The sequence below is a fragment of the Anticarsia gemmatalis genome, chromosome Z, assembly GCF_050436995.1.
Source record: "Anticarsia gemmatalis isolate Benzon Research Colony breed Stoneville strain chromosome Z, ilAntGemm2 primary, whole genome shotgun sequence".
Classification (NCBI taxonomy): domain Eukaryota; kingdom Metazoa; phylum Arthropoda; class Insecta; order Lepidoptera; family Erebidae; genus Anticarsia; species Anticarsia gemmatalis.
In genome coordinates this window covers 1,960,919-1,974,036 of record NC_134776.1, presented here as the reverse complement: position 1 = coordinate 1,974,036, position 13,118 = coordinate 1,960,919, and the positions used below count along the sequence as shown (strand labels likewise).

Genomic DNA, 13,118 nt, shown 5'->3' with positions numbered 1-13,118 from the left:
TATCTCACCAAATATACATTCACTAATATTGGCACGACAGATAAACGTCCCTTTAGGTAACAATTATTATACAAGTAGCTTGCGACCACCAGTGCGATCTCACTTTCAAAATGCCGTAACATTAGGCAAAAATATAAGTAAACACAAAAACAGGCAAGTCAGACAACCGTTCCATTAGCTAAAAAAACTTTTACATAAGAAGCTTGCGAATATCAGTGCGTTCTCACCACGCCGAAACATCAAGCAAAAGTCTAAGTAAACATATTTCAATGTATCCTCCGTAAAATAAACGGTAAAAGGCGCGAAGGTGTAAACCTTAAATAACACCTACCATAGGATATAGTTAGCAGACTCTTTAGTCTATTACGGCAGCGACTAACCAGTGACTAGTATCACACAGGCTATATTTTCGTATATGTTACTGTAAAAGCCCGAACTGTGGTAAATCCTAAGATTTTCCGGTAAAACCTAAGATTTACCAACTCTCAATCTCAAAAGAAGGAGTTTTGGGCATAGCGACATGGGTAGGTTAGGTTAGAAGCCTTCGTGGTTATTTTTTTTAACCACCCAGAAGGAGGAGCCCCACGAAGCGGGGCTCCGGCGACATCTCGATATCATCAAGTGAATACAGGTAAAAGTTCGAAATAAAATAATTGTTCGGACTTTTACCATTGCGAGTTGGTAAATCTTAGGTTATACCGGAAAATCTTAGGATTTACCACAGTTCGGGCTTTTACAGTAACATATATAATGACGGCGATGTACCGGGAGTCTCCCGCTAAGTAATTCATAGTCGTGGGAAACGATCAATTGATGATTTGCGGGTCGTTCATCGCTGTACGGACTGTAATGATATACAATAATATGACTCTTCTTTTAAAATTTCGCTAAGTCTAGGCCGCACCAAAAAGTAAATGTTCTTGTGTCATAGTTCGGCCAAAGTTATGAATTGCGAGAATTCTAATAACATTTGCATATTCAACGAAATTGAATTTTCGCTGATTATAGTAGGCATACAGAATCACACTGCAATAAAAACATCAAATTATGGAAACCGTTTGCATAATTAATGCAAATTAGAAAAAAATACATGACTTTGTATAATTTATTTATTTTACGATTTGATTATTTATTGCTCAATACATGTCACTTAGAAATTTATCCTGATCACATGAAAATTAAACTCAAAACCCACTTTTGGAAATCTTTTTTTTCCTAGCCATGACTAAACTCGTTCATAACGCTAACTTAAGTACATATATTAATTCACTTAAAATTTCAAAAACAAATATGTAAGAAGTTGTTAATATTCCGTTTGAATCAAGTTCAGCGGCGAGCGTACGTCGATGGTTATCGATTTGTAACACACGTTATCAAGTTCATCACGAGCCTGCAAATAACTAATGTTGTACGCTCTTCGGTACAAGATTTATTGAAAAAGAAGGATACTTTCTAAAGCTATATAGTCTGTATAAAAAATATTTTATGTATTTGAGAGAATTTCTAATGCAAATTTCTTTATAGAAAAAAATCTCGAAAACCGATTATCAATTTAGAATGTAAAAAGTTTTTTTATTGAGCTTCGAAACCTCTTGATCCGTAAATTTTTCGTAACAGAAAGAACCTTACGCTTAAGTTTTTCATAACCATTTAGGTTTTAATTGACTTGTGTTTTACATTCTTACAATTTAAGTAGTAGGCAGAAACCAGAGAACGCCACTTGGCACGATCCTTACAAACTTGCTTTACTTCATTCACATCCATACATCTCCTCATACATGACCGCCGGTTACATCATATAATTACTCGTACATAATCATAAAAAAATTTAATAACAGCAATCGAGCAACCCAAAACAAAATGATTCACTACTTAAAACTACTCTCAAAAATCGTACATCAACACAACAAAATATCAAATTATAGAACATTGGGGTGCAGCCCTTGTACTGACAAAAACATGCTCTCAACATACTCCCTTAAGCCTAACCGGAGGGGGTTAACAAGATTGCATTGTGCATATATATAAAACACTAAACATTGAATAAAACAGCATCGACAGAACAATGAGGGAATAAGTGGTCTTTTGTAATACCTGAGGCAAAGCATTATTACCAGTGGTTCAATCAAATAAATTGAATTTTATTGAACGCTCAAAACAATAGGTTTAAAGTCCCCACCGTCCCCCTGCACGTCACCCCATCGTGATGAATAAGCTGACAGAAGGTCAATTCCCAAAATTAAAAACATTCCACAGTTGAAATACATCTAGTCCAGTCATATAAGCTTAAATTAGGTAAGAATCTCGGAATTCGAGATACCCAGCTGTAAGTCTGTAAATACTTGTATATTGACACCTTAAAAGTTGTCTCAAAACCTACATATGGTAGGATAAAATTTCAAGGTCAAAGGGCACAAAAACCGGCTTATAAAATTCTCTACAAATTTTGTTTGAAAAATATTTTTTTACGGAGAACCGTTTTCGAGATGGAAGGCGGAGAGCGTGCGGTCACAGGATCATTAAAATTTCAGGTCAACCGATGCCTTCGGTCGAAAATGCGCCATAGATAGTTGAAGAAGTATCGATAAATCAATGATTATAAATATTTGTGAATTTCTATTATCCTCTCGAGCGCCCCAACGTCAAAATTCAAATATACCGTTATGTGCCGGGCCAAAAATGGCGCGCAAAATTGAATTGGCGGTTGGCGTTTAAGCGCCGATTCCGTCATATTTTAATACTAACACCCTAGTCATACCTTATATATTTGAAATCTACATAAAATTTGCTATAGATTAAAAAAATAAACCACAAATAATATTTGATAATGGTAGTACAATAGTCGCTTTAATCTGAATATTGTGTGCTTTAGGCATGTGTTTGAAGAAAGTCTAAAAAATTTTTTTAGGCAAAAAAATAATATGACGAAAGGTCTTATCGTGTAGTTAATGAATAATGACATTAAAATCCAACTGTAAAATATACTCAAATGCTCTTGCAGTTGCAGAAAATTCTATTTAGCAAATCTTCTGGAGCAGGTGGTACAATTGTCATGATAGGCTCCAGAAAATCGTTTCGCATCGCCCAACCCCATACCTGGGGTTCCAAAATCATGCCCTAACCAAGTTTGAACTTGATAATATACACGATAGAAATGTTGATGAGCAGCTGCACTCGTTGGTGGAATATTTGAAAGCTGCACAGGTTTATTAAGTTTTGTAGACTTCACGTAGTGCATATAACGAAGATGATCAAGACTTTTCACAGATTTCGGAAATTTACAGATTTTCAAGAAGATGCACTTAATTATTTTCTATTTAAAATGTCATTAGTGTAAATGGAAATATACTTATAATATGATTTAAGTTTCTACTTTAATTAATTTTAGAAAACGGTTATCAGTATTATTGAATAGATATAGATTTAATATATGATAAAATGGTAAAATACAATATAATAGTTAATAGAAATTCACAAATATTTATAATCATTGATTTATCGATAGTTCATCAACTATCTATGGCGCATTTCCGACCGAAGGCACCGGTTGACCTGAAATGATCCTGTGACCGTGCGCTCTCCGCTTTCCATCTCGAAAACGGTTCAACGTAAAAAAAAAAATTTGAAACCAAATTTGTAGAGAATTTTATCCTGTACAATATAGATAACGAATACCAATTGCAAAAATTCCATAGAAAATGAGATATCTACAAAAAAAGTGCAAAAAACCGGTTTTTTGTGCCCTTTGACCTTGAAATTTTATAGTTGCGTACACCCTACCATATGTAGGTTTTGAGACAACTTTTAGGGTGTCAATATGCAAGTATTTACAGACTTACAGCTGGGTATCTCGAATTCCGAGGTGAACTTACTATAATGACTGGACTAATCTAAGTTTCAAAATGATGGCTAGTGATACCTTGCTATTAAATGAGCAACGCCATAAAGACATGAGTGATTTCTTACTGAACTGAGAACTAGGGGAAACTAGGTTGTGGACGTCCGGTAGGCAGTCGGCCCGTGTAAAATACTGGTATTCAGCTGCATCCAATGATACTGGAAGCCGACTCCGACATTGTTGGAAGAAAGAATACCTACATAGGTGACTACCAAAATAATAAAAAAGGACACATTACTCTTCGCCCTCTGATTTTCACCTACATTTTGACAGATACTCTTTAGTAGCCCTTTTAAACGAATGAGAAGAACAAACCAATGCAATTATAATTAGTGCTAGCTTTTAGCAAATATTTGGATATGAAATTTTGTAATCCGGGTGTAAATCTCCGGGTGAACCGCACATTTACCGGTCATTACGCATGATACGCCGGTTATCATTCTACTAGATTACTCCCGGATATTAATTCGATAGCAACAAGTGTTGTTTTTACTGTCTCTGAATAGATAATTTGTCAGGAGGAACTTTGGTAGCAGATGTGTCACCTTACTTATCGGTTAAGTTGTACGACATTTATAGAAACATAATAATGTGAAAATATCACGAATATTACACCCAAAAGCGTAGGGAGATGTGTACAAAATACACCTTCGTTACGCCATTAACAGTGATACTCCCATGTAATACGGGCCAGGCCTATTGGCTTTTAGCGGGCTGTGTCGGACACGTCACCAAACTCCGGGGCTACTATTAGGCTGGGGTAAAAGTTTTCTCACATTATAGTATATTGTATGAACTTGTAATATTTTTTTTCTCTCCACACACTGAATATTTGGGTACCTCACGAGCTCACTGAAAGAAACCTAATGAACTGCGTACTCATTTGTGATTTTTGAAGCCAAAGAGATTTTATTACAGGTTCATACATACTATAATGCGAAAAGACGTTTTCTCCGACTTAATATACGTACACAACATCACGAAGGTTTATGCAGAGGTATATGAAATACATATATTTTGTCGTTAAAAATATACCCATGTAAGGGCGAGATTATTGCCATTTACCGGACACGTTAAGAAACTAAAGAAATATTGTAGTATAAAGTAAAAAAGGCCTAGTACTTTGGCCTAGTACGGGAGTCGAAGACCTTAGACCAGCAGTCGGACATACTACTGAAAAAGGCCACACGCGCAGTCTTATATTTCTTTACATAGCAACTTTTACAACTAAATATCGAAATAAACAAGATTTTTTTTTAAATTTACTGAATATACCTCGTTACATATTCGTTTGAGTCAGCCGGACAGGTAAAACTGAATTTTACCAAACTCATATTTTAGAAATAAAAAATATTATTCGTTCACCCAAAAATTGGAAACCTTTTAAAATGATAACTCGATTCCTGACAGCGTGCAGTCAGTTACAAAAGTCGCTTAACTAATTAATATTTTCGGAACCTTTTTGTTACGAAATTCATTAATTATCTGGACAAAGTTCTTTTTTAAATATAGGGCTTCGAAAGATTGAATATGTTCAATGATTTTTGGTGTTGATTGTACCACTACTGCGTCATTTTAAATGCGTATAAAATAAACTTGGGTTTCCATTAAAGGGTGTTTTTTGCCGATGATGGATTACTAAAAGGCTTTTAGTCATAAAAGTTCCATTGTGTTTGCAACGTCCAACGATCGATACAATGAGTGATGTGAATTAATTACAATACACTTGCTCTAACGATGAAGGAAAACATCTTGATGAAAAACCTTTCATGACTACAATTTGTTTAATGCTTTTCTTAGGGGAATGCAAAGTCCCCAACACGCATTTGGGCAGCGTGGTGGACTCAAGGCCTTACCTCTGTCTCGTTCAGGAAGAGACCCTTGCCCAGCAGTAGGACAATGAAGGGTTAAAAAATCAAATTCTGTCCAAAAAATTGATTTTGTATGAATTATTTGGTATGAATTATTATCATAATAATAATAAGTAGATTATTACAAAGTATTGGGTTAAAACCTTTTCTTGTAAAACAATTGTAAAAACATATTAATTGCTACACTTTTTGGTTATTGTAAATATTTTTTCTCTCAAGTACTGGTCAGACTAGTGTCAAATTCTTCCCTCTCCCTTTTGATACGCGTTAACGATTGCTATTTTAATTGGCAACACCCGAGAACCCCTTTTTACTGGCGTTCCGGAACGTTCAGTTTGAATATAACTGGTAGCAATGTACAAGCTATAAATGCGAGTGAGCGCCGAGAATTCGGCGTTAAATTTCCTAAAAAGCTACAAAATCATTGAACGTTACAAGTATGTAACGAGTTGAAAACTTATTTACAAACGAGTAAGCGAAAAAAATCGAATAAAGATATTACGAGTAGGTATATCGTCATTGAAAATTTTCGTTGCTAAGAAATGTTTGTATTAACTGGCAATAACATTGGGATAAAAGCATAACTATGTGATATCATGTAAGTTATTCTCAAAAAATATATTTTGCCATTCTTCTAGAAAGGAGATCATCCATTTTGGGCCTTTTTTCAAAGTGCCGGCCAACAAAAAAACGTGGCATGTATCGATAGAGCTAGCCATTTGAAGCCATAGTTTGTATGGCACGAAACCGGTAGGATCGCTTTGAACCGAGTTATACAGGTTTGAAGATTCATAATATTCAAACATTTATTCATTTCTGAAAGTGCTATGAAACATAAATAATGATTGATTTTGCCAGAATTAACTATCTAAAGCAATTTTAATTGTGAAGCGACCACTCTGAAGTTGATTTAAGGTCGTAAGCACACGTATCAACTCGGAAACGGGTCGTCACCGTATCAACTCGAGCTCATCAGTATTATTTGTATGTAATTCCCTACTGTAACACACTTATCGGAATCGTTATGTGATCGCCCCGGCTCACGACGATGGGAGTGGTGCGTATGCGCATTATGCATACACCAGCACCCAGGGTGGAGTGCGGGGCTATGTGCAAATTCCGATAGAAGGGCGGGCACACCCTCTAAACCGCAACATGTGTCCTCATAACAAAGTCCCTTATCACAAATCTTGCCCGAAGCACAAAATATTGTTCCACATGCCGACGAGTCGGACATAACAACCCAACGGCAACACTCTAGGTGACCTCTTACCTAGACGATGGTTTGTTAGTTGCACACAACCGAGGGTGTGGCCCCTTAGGTGCGAGTTGGATTCCCCCGGCGCCCCAATGCGTCGCCACTGGACTGGTCACTGGCTACTAGCGCAAGGTCAGCGCATCCCCCCTTAGCGAACCCAAGGGGCCGCACCCTCGATTGTGTACAACTAACAAACCATCGTCTAGGTAAGAGGTCACCTAGAGTGTTGCCGTTGGGTTGTTATGTCCGACTCATCAGCATGTGGAACAATATTTTGTGCTTCGGGCACGATTTGTGATGAGGGCCCTTGTTATGAGGACACATGTTGCGGTTTAGAGGGTATGCCCGCCCTTCTATCGGAATTTGCACAAAGCCCCGCACTCCACCCTGGGTGCTGGTGTATGCATAATGCGCATACGCACCACTCCCATCGTCGGGAGCCGGGGCGATCACATAACGATTCCGATAAGTGTGTTACAATAGGGAATTACATACAAATAATACTGATGAGCTCGAGTTGATACGGTGACGACCCGTTTCCGAGTTGATACGTATGCTTACGACCTTAAATCAACTTCGGAGTGGTCGCTTCACAATCAAAATTGCTTTAGATAGTTAATTCTAGCAAAATCAAACATTATTTATGTTTTACAGCACTTTTAGAAATGAATAAATGTTTGAATATTATGAATCTTCAAACCTGTATAACTCGGTTCAAAGCGATCCTATCGGTTTCGTGCCATACTAACTATTGCTTCAAATGGCTAGTTCTATCGATATATGCCACTTTTTTTTGTTGGCCGGCACTTTGAAAAAGGCCCAAAAATGTATGGAGCCTGGATGATCTCCTTTGAATAACAGCCAACCGAAACATTTTCACCAGAATGTACCTACTGAAGGTATGAAACCTACCAATGACTATGGCGAGATTTTTACAAGGCTCCAGTCTCTTTGATTTTTCAATATTTTAGTCCATTGAAATGTTACAATTTGAGGGCCGAATATTGCATTAAAGAAGTTATAAGCAAAACAGTAAAATTTTTTTCACTGTTTTGCTTATAACTTCTTTAATTGTTAATTTAGGGCAAAAAGTAATGAAACATATTTGTTGGCAAAATAATTTGCTACATATTATGCTTTTACAATTTTATTGTAAGATGCGATGAGTTTCCGAGATATAGCGAAAAAAGTGTTTCCACCCTCTTTTCCAAGATGGCGGTCGGGGGACAAGAGTGACGACCCCACAAACTTCAAGTTAAGCTTCTATTGACCCCGCTACATGTTCCAAAAATAAAATTGCGTCCTCTAAGAAATGACTCATGTAACATTTCAATGGACTATTTCGATAAAATTAAATTTTTGATCCGATTGTTTCACGACATTACCATTCCAGACGTCAAAAGGCTTATTTTTGAATGAAAAAGGATCCCATACAAATTTACCCATTGTTTCTTACCCACCAACTCACTTTTTCCTGTCCCATAGTAGGTACATCGTTTATATGTACACACAATGTTATATGGGACATTACACGGCGACTCTGACGGACGCGGTGGATTTTGCTTTGTAATACGCCACTGATGGAGCGGTCAATCTACGTATTTAACTGATGTCATTGTAAAAGGAAGAAAGCCCTTAAGTTGGTTACGAAAATTATGACCATTTAAAAAACCTAGGAATACATGAGAAGAACTGGCATGAAACTAAAGTCTTGCTTTTTTAAATTGATAAATGGCACTTAATATATGATACAATAGCGACTACATTACTAGACATTACCATGACGAACGGGATGTTTAACTTAACAAAGTTTAAAAAAGCACTGCCATGTTGTTATTTGTAACTACAAATTTTCTAAACAAATGCAGTGAATATGTGAACTACTTCACAGTGGGCCCTTTCGGCTAAATTATGAAATATTTTGATTTGATTTGAAATAACGCTAAAATAACAATGAATTCGTAGTATTTTAATAGTTGAATCACGCGGCACCGCTCGACGTTGAAACTTTTTGAGCAGATTTTTATTCAAAGCGTAAAATATGATCTTTCTCTAGTCTTCGACTATCTCCATCCTTCACCAAAATAAGGTTCAAAAACTTAGTAATAAAAACTGAAAAATATAGGCAAACTGTTCCATCTGTAGTATTAGTAAGGATTCATTACGCAGAATATGATTTTAACAAAATTTCAATCATGCATCGCCGGTGCTTCGCGGATGCTGTCAATTTATTTTGATTCGATTGAAATATAAGATCACGCTGTTTTTTCAAATCACGTCCTGTTTTTACAAAATGGGCGGGCGAAATCGTACGCTATTTTGACAGGCTTCATTTATTTGGATGCTTTAATCATTGTTAGTATCGTTTTACATTACTAATGGAAAAACAAAAAAAAAACGCCACGGGCACTGCGTCTTTTTGTTCGATAATATAAAATTCCGCATTTATAATAATTGAATTGAATGAAGTATAGATTGTGCTCTTTGACGACCGACTTCAATAAAATCGTGTATGGAATTTTGCTGGAGAGTCGGATAGTCTTAATAATTTCTTCGAAGTGAAGGACGGCGCCTAAGATCAAAAAGTATTGCTATTTTTTTTGAATACCTTACATACTAGGTTGGTACGGATATTGTAGTTCAAGTCGAAAATGATTGTACCTCTAAGACTTTTAACAGAAAATGTCGCGGAATAGACAACGCGTGATCGATAACACCAAAAATATTCTTCATTCATAAAATATTTTTATTTCTACATTCCTGTACACCACAGTATTCTGCTAAATTTAGAATGAGATGACCGCATGTGAGTACCAATTATTAAATATTAATTATTTAATTCTTCTGTTTCAGATACTGACATCAAATACACCAGGTTGAAGGGTGAGTGCTTTTGTAATAATAACATAGTCAAATAGACACATTCCCTATTGAAATGGTTAGTGGGATTATCAAACTACATTTCGTTGAAACTGTCCCCTATTGACGCAGCGATTTCGCGGTACATAGCTGAATATGAAATATTTTGTAAAGCAATTATTTGTTTGGTAACAGTCTATTGAATGGTTCTGTGTATTTTCTCTTTGACCATTCCGATGGTAAAAGCGTGTGTACACTGGTTATGGTTTGAGGTAAAAAAAAAGGATATTCGAATATAAATATGTAAAATGTTGTCCCCGCTTACTTGATAGTGGTCTTCGTACAGAATTTTGTATCATTGTACTATGGTAATTTCAACTACCTACAGATGACAGCCAATACTCGTCTTTAAAAAAATTTCAAGACTGATTCGGTCAAAGGTCTTGTTTCATTGATCTCCAAGAAATCAGAAACAGTGCTTAAACACTCCATGTACGTACAATGTAAAAAGGCGGCTTTACGCCCTCAGCATTTTTGGCCAGTTTAACTTTCGATTGTGCACAGATAAAATAAATTAAGCGCAAGTCTGTAGGAAGGTGTTGATGTAATAGAGACGTAATAACGCCGTCTATCCGTCACACTACACTCTCCTAAATCTGTAGTCATCTTCACTTTTCTTCCTCGCAACAACTTGCAGCTACATTCATACAAGCAAAGTTATTTGGCGCGTGCTTTAATTAATAATTCTCAACGTTGTGACGCTGCGTTTGCTGTTTGAGACGTTGCAATTTAGATACTATTAGTGAATTTCCACTAATTTCGAGCATCTCTCGCTTGTTTTGAATAGGAATATTACAAGTAAATGCTTGAACACATTTCGTGGAAAATTTACTTGAATTGCATAAAGCATCTTGCACGTGTAAGATATTAAAGGACGTTGAATATTAATGTATGGTTAATAAATAATTTTCACCTATACGGTAAACTGCACTTCTGCTTCAAACTCAATGTGAAATGTGACTGATTACAAATAGCCACCAAAATATGCTGGGTTTCTGTTAGCGGCTAAGATAAGATAAGATAAGATATATTTATTTGCTTTAACACGATTGTGTGGTTTGCAGAAAACATAAAGGAGTATCAAAGCTGTAAGATATAAAAGGCTGTCTCAATATACGTTCTCTATTCCAATACCGACCGCGTTTAAGACAAAAAAAGACAGTAGCATTTTTGAACATAATCATTAACTAGTAATAAATAGCCCAGCGCCATAATTTTGACTGTATTCAAAAGCTATACATTTGTTCTCTTATGGCTCAGATGCAAAATCACCACTTCACAAAATATCCACTGGTCGCAAAATGAGCATTTATTAATGTTACATTTTGTTCAATCTTTTACTCAGCTGTGTATTAAAAATACACAAAGTTTTTTCCTTCTAATGTCAATTTGCTTTCAACCAAAGATCCAGTGTACACTCTCCTTCAAAACCATACTCCAATACAATTTGAAATTTCAATAGGTTTATATTACGCATCAAGTTAAGCTGTTATTCCACTAACCAGTTCAATTATAGGTAGACTAAATCGAAAGCGCATTGGTGGAACGGATTCAATATGGCCGCGAAACAGCAATTTTATAGAATCAACTTCATTACCGATAGAGTGAGAAAGAATTTTAAGCATATTTTTCTCTTTCAAAGACCATCTCTGAAGGAGGTGTTATAGACGGGATCAAGGGGAAAAAAGTTTCATATTAAACATTTAAAGGGTTTTTGAATGAACTAGTAAATATATGTATATTGAAATGACCATGACAAGCCTGCTAACGAACATACTTATTTTGTGATGAGTTACCATGTAAGAAAAAAGAGACTAATTAATAAAACATTCTCTAACTACCGACTAAGAGCCCGAAACATGATATTTCTACAGTCAAAATGAAGATTTGTCGAGAGCAAGCCCCGAAATCCTTTTTCTATCAAAATAACATGCCCTTGTTTAAATTATTGTGACATATTGTTTCACCTATGTATATTGTTCCAATATATCCAAAAAGTTGAAGACAACTAAAACATCTTCAAATCGAGGTCAAAGTGGGGTCCACAATTATTTATGTAACAGTACAAACTTAATATGTACATTTGCAGTACAATTTCTTGGAGTGTGCTCATTTCGTGTGTGAATACCAAACGTGATGACTCTATAACTCGACCTGGCTTTACATCAGTGGTCCTCAACCACTTACAGCCACTAAATACTTATTTTTTCTTTTCTGACTTGATGATTTTATTACCTTCGTGGTTATTCAAAAACCACCTAGGATTACGCAAAAAATCTATGTAGGTAAATGATTTTATAATTTTAGAGACTTCCTATTGGGATAAGGTTTTTCAAATATTTATACTTGTAGATTAAAAAATTATTAGATTTTTTGTTAAAAAAAAGTCTAATATCTTTCCCATTCTTACTTTTCTCATCACTTATTGTTTACTATTTCTTTTAATTTAAGCAAACGGTCAGGTAATAAATCTCTGTTCAGAAATGTACCTTTATCTCAAGCATTTCAAAGACGCTTACTATAAACTATAGCCAAAGGTTTAGCACCACTGTCCACACAATGTGAGGGCGATCCAGTGGTCTGCAACACGTGGGCTATTCTATACAAATTGCCGACGTCTTACCAGTGCGGGTTCGATTTACAGTCACAATACGAGGCGACTTGCGATGCTATGATCACGTTTACACACGTATATACACGTTCGAGAATTTTGTTTAAACCTGTTATTAGCTAGCTGATCCGCGCAGCTCCACTCATTCCCTCTATAAAAAACATTTTCCATGTCTTAAAGACAATTTTACAAAAACAATAAGTAGAATTGGTTGAGCCGTTCTGCAGTTGAGCGCTAACCAACACATTTGGCGATTCATTTTTGTATATAAAATATAGCGATTTCACTGTTCTATCAAAAATTATAGATAGATAGCTATCTTAGATAATTGTTTGCAAATAATCTGTCACTAACTACTTTCCGTATGAATTGTTATCCGTGAATGGATATTGAAGTATCAAAATCGCGGTAAAATGCTAAAAAAGGTCACGATAAGGCATGAAATTGGCTGTAAAATAATGTAAGAACATCTTACACAGCAAGCAAACATTAATTTGTGATTATTTGTCTTGTGAAATTAAACATTCGGTCCTATCATTCAATGAAAAATATCAAAGCTCA

General features: G+C 35.7%; 2 protein-coding genes across 5 annotated transcripts in view; one reads left to right on the top strand and one right to left on the bottom strand.

The window, feature by feature from the left end:
- Positions 1-13,118, bottom strand: part of LOC142986165 (succinate dehydrogenase cytochrome b556 subunit-like) — a 75,837-nt gene that overhangs the window by 39,910 nt on the left and 22,809 nt on the right. The window lies entirely within an intron of this gene.
- LOC142986163 (protein SCAI) overlaps positions 9,881-13,118 on the top strand; it is a 126,892-nt gene continuing 123,654 nt past the window's right edge. For all 4 annotated transcript variants that reach the window (XM_076134470.1, XM_076134467.1, XM_076134469.1 and 1 more), the window contains exon 1: positions 9,881-9,910. The gene's annotated coding sequence lies outside the window, so the exon portion shown is untranslated. The remainder of the gene's footprint in view (positions 9,911-13,118) is intronic.